Raw genomic sequence first — 4,588 nt, forward strand, 5'->3', positions numbered from 1 at the left:
AGTCCTCCCTCTCTTCCTTCTGCGACGGCGCTTCACTGGGCTAGATTCACTACTGGACGTACTTGACTCAGTAGACTCACTTGACACAGTAGACTCAGTAGACCCACTTGACACAGTAGACTCACTTGACACAGTAGACTCACTTGACACAGTAGACTCGGTAGACTCACTTGACACAGTAGACTCGGTAGACTCACTTGACACAGTACTTGATTCACTTGACTCGGGACTTGATTCGGGGCTAGATTCACTTGACTCGGGACTTGACTCACTTGACTCGGGACTTGACTCACTTGACTCGGGACTTGACTCACTTGACTCGGCGGCACTTGACTCACTTGACTCGGCGGCACTTGACTCACTTGACTCGGCGGCACTTGACTCACTTGACTCGGCGGCACTTGACTCACTTGACTCGTTCGCGCCGGCTGGCACGCGTTCAAACTCCGGTTCGGCCGGCGAAACCTCCGCCGCGGTCTCTGGACTAGCAAATTCAACAGAACCAGTGCGGAATAAGGGCTCGAGGGGTCCGACACGAAGAGTGGGTTTGGCGGAGCAGACGTGCAGCGCGGGTTCGGCTGAGCAGACGTGAGGCGCGGGCTTGAGGAGCGCGGTCTCGGCTGGGCAGACGTGAATTGCAGGCTCTCGCCGCTTCTTCTCCTCCACCCCCACAGTAAATGATGAACCGCTCCTGAAGAGGGCCAGGTTGACATACCCCTCCAGGGTCCAGCTGGTACAGTCATCCGGCATTAACTGGGCAACGTCCTCGTCCAACCCGCTCCAAAACAAGTCCATGAGCTCGAGGTCGTCTAAAGCCCCCAGACGACAGCACGACATAAAATCCCTCACGTACCTCTCGATGGACTGGCCTTCCTGGAATATCGAGGCAAGGAAACTTCTGAGGGCCTGGTTGCTGACAACTGTGGGAGAGACTGCTGGAGCGACTGCTGGATCCATTTTGCGGTGAGTTGTTCTGTAACGTGATGCGGTGAAGGCAGATAGGAGGCTGGATCCAAACGCAGTTTACACGCTTTATTTAAACAAACTATACACTTAAACAGGGACTCGGAACTTGGAACAGGAACGACCAACACTCACGTTAATCCTGAAACATATAACAACTCACAAAGACAGGGCAGAAACACAGGGCTTAAATAATCAGAGACACACGAGCTAGATAGGATAACAAGGGGGCGTGGTAAATGGGAAACACCTGGGAAAACTAATGACAAGACAGGGAACCACTAAACATGACAGGACACAAGACCCACATTATGACAACAACACATGAAACAAAGCTTTATTCAAACTACAAGCATGTATTTTCAGGCGCTGAACCCCAAATCCTACTGCTATCTCAACTCAGCGGTTCCCATTCTGCGGCTTTATTCTGATAAATTCACCAGAGGTGACCGTGCCGGAGCTTGTTGCTGTGCTGCGCTGCACAATCTGAGGCAATAAGGGCAGATGGAGTGATGGGAGGGTCTCGTAAGGGCAGATGGAGTGATGGAGGGTCTCATCCATGGCACCACTTCCAGGATTCAGCTCTGTGCTCTTCATCCTCAGTGCTCACACCAGTCTGCAGACTTCAGATCCTACAAAAATGCACAAACATTATACAAAAGCAGTCATTCTAACAGCACAATGTCACTTGATTTATGTATTAAAAATAACAAAAATGACCTTTATATTTGAGTAAAATCCCTACAACCTTTTTTTCCCAACAAATGCTGCCATCATCTTTCCTTGCAGGTCCTACTCCACCACAAAAGCTCTGCAGCAAATGCACAGAAATCAAGAATCAGAAATCAAGAAATTACAATAATTCAAATAAACTACAATTTAAGATTTAATAGATTTTGTTATCCATTTCTGTAGTATACTCACTCAAAGCCTTTGATGACAGCATTCAGCATCATGAGCCTCCCTCCATCGGATAAACACACGCGTGTTCTTCTGTCCCTGTAACATACAGACAAGATTCACATTACCTCTGTGATTTATGTGCTCAACGCTACATTTACATGCTGAGGTTGTAGCTGATGTGTTAACTCACTTTTTATCCAACTTAAATGTTCCTCAATTTATCAACAGTAATAAGGGACAAATAAAATATATAACACGTTTAGTTACTTTATAGATTTGTTTATTTGCCTTATTTACAGCACATTTGTCTAATGTAAACAGTGACAACAGTGAATTATCTATAATAGCACACATTCATCGCTCAGATGTCTTATTCATGTTGTGATGTGCTCATCTGCAATACTTATACAATATTTTCCTTTCAGATGTAAATAGACATTTTAAATAAGCGTGTTTAAGATGTATATGGTTATGTAAATCCACTTTAGAGACGTAGGCCTAACGTTACGTGTGCTTACTGGAGCTCCCCTGTTAGCTATACATAATAAAACATGTTTTTACAACAAAATCACAACTACACTATACTGTCTAACTCCTTTACACCTTCAACAGTTAAAACGTTTACTCTTTAGTAGTTTAACACATACGATTTAAACTAGGGATGTGCACGAATATTCGAATTTTCGAATATTCGATCTGTAATTATTATTCGAAAAATAAAATACTATTCGAATTTTACTACGTTGCTTTGCTGGCCGTAAATGCAGTGAATCCATGATAAATCCCAAGCACTAACTCGCAATTATAATTAAATGCACAGGGTGGCGCTGTGGAGTGTGTTAACAAGTTGTGTGTATTTGATCACATAATGTTGTCGTCTGCCTCGCGAAGTTTGGAATTACTTGAAAATGATCTTACTAAATGGAATTACTTTTGATCAAATTAATTAATTAATCTGAGTTATAATATCATCACCACAATGAGAAATCACATGAAATCCAAACAGTCGAATGAGGCAAGACAGCTGTCCATCACTGCATTCACGACTGCAGGTAAGCGCAGCTGGACCCCGCGTGATCCGAAATGATAACTTATCTTATAGCAAAATGATTTTGAGACATATACTTCCTTTAAGTTTCGTTGAGGGAGACCGGTTTAAGAACAGAAAACGCAAAGTGCTGTTAGAAACTTAGAACACCGTTATCTTTGTGTCTCTGAAGCGTCTGTCAGCGAAGCGCCTTTTCTCACTCGAGCATAAATTGCTGGCGGCGCCCCTGCATGTGGATATCATTTTTCTCAATATAAACGTGAAACAATATACGATAATCATATGCTGACTCGAGTGTGTGTGTGCGTTCTGTACGATATCTGGCGCAATATGCTTTTATTAATGCTTTTGTTTTTTATATTTTTTGTTTACACATAGCTGTTGAATGTTTTCAACTAAAAGAAAACTTTAACATATATTGTAAGCTTGTTGTGTATATTGCCTAATTGTAAGCGTGTTCAGAAATGGTGACAAAAACGTAAAAAAAAATTAAACTTAAAAAATAACGTCTTTTTCGTTAAACGTCATTTAAATAAACGAATATTCGAATATTCGATTTTTATGAGCCAGAATATTCGAATGCAATATTTTAGAAAAATGCCCATCCCTAATTTAAACACAAGGAACCTGTTTACTCACATTTGAAAACCCCCGCGTCGCTGATCTCCGCGATGTTCGATTATGACGTATGCTCTCCCTTGGCCTCCTGGGATAGAATAGTATCCATCGGATACCACATCTACTGCCATCTCAACAACAGCGGTTCCCATTCTGCGGCTTTACTCTGATGAATTCACCAGAGGTGACCGTGCCTTCGTGACGGAGCTTGTTGCTGCGCTGCGCTTCACAATCTGAGGCGATAAGGGCAGATGGAGAGATGGAGCGTCTCATCCATGGCACCGTTTCCAGGATTCAGCTCTGGGCTCCTCATCCTCAGTGCTCACACCAGTCTGAATAAAAACATGTTTAGTTACTTTATAGATTTGTTTATTTACCTTATTTACAGCACATGTGTCTAATGTCAACAGTGTTGACAACAGTGAATTAACGTTATCCTATAATAATGCCACACTGTAAAAAATTCACCCGTATATTTACAGTAAAGAACTGGCAGCTGTGGTTCCAGCCCTTTACCGTAATTTTACGGTTTCAACAATGCTGTAATTTTACAGTAAAGTACTGGCAGCTGTGGTTCCAGCCCTTTACCGTAATTTTACGGTTTCAACAATGCTGTAATTTTACAGTAAAGTACTGGCAGCTGTGGTTCCAGCCCTTTACCGTAATTTTACGGTTTCAACAATGCTGTAATTTCACAGTAAAGTACTGGCAGCTGTGGTTCCAGCCCTTTACCGTAATTTTACAGTTTTTAATTTTAAGGCTGTGCTGTAATTTCACAAAGTACTGGCACCATAAAGTTAGAATATAAATACTGTTTTTTATTTACTCTATTGTCTGATATCTATTAACATCCCTATATGTAGCATAATGTATACAGACATTCCAAACAGACTTTTTACTCAATGGAAAAAATAAAGACAAAATAGATTATGTGTTAGTACATTGTTTGCCATTTATTTAAAATAAGTAACAGGTTTTAACAATACATTAACAGTATTTAAGGAAAAAAAGTCACAGAAAATACATTTTAAAATTCATGAGAGGAACCAGTAGGCA

The 4,588-nt window shown here is 41.6% G+C and overlaps 1 long non-coding RNA gene across 2 annotated transcripts; it reads right to left on the reverse strand.

Moving 5' to 3' along the window:
• Window positions 1-1,282: 1,282 nt before the first annotated feature.
• LOC130073386 (uncharacterized) lies at window positions 1,283-3,611 on the reverse strand. 2 transcript variants are annotated; one of them, XR_008804339.1, is made up of 4 exons: window positions 3,554-3,611; window positions 1,888-1,962; window positions 1,684-1,774; window positions 1,283-1,595 (listed from the first exon to the last, which is right to left on the reverse strand). It is a non-coding gene; the product is annotated as an uncharacterized LOC130073386 (long non-coding RNA). The 2 variants fall into 2 exon arrangements; XR_008804338.1 differs by having other exon boundaries at window positions 1,283-1,772.
• Window positions 3,612-4,588: the final 977 nt, after the last annotated feature.

Source organism: Rhinichthys klamathensis, unplaced genomic scaffold (genome assembly GCF_029890125.1).
Source record: "Rhinichthys klamathensis goyatoka isolate OS25496 unplaced genomic scaffold, OSU_Roscu_1.1 h1tg000538l_1, whole genome shotgun sequence".
Lineage (NCBI taxonomy): Eukaryota > Metazoa > Chordata > Actinopteri > Cypriniformes > Leuciscidae > Rhinichthys > Rhinichthys klamathensis.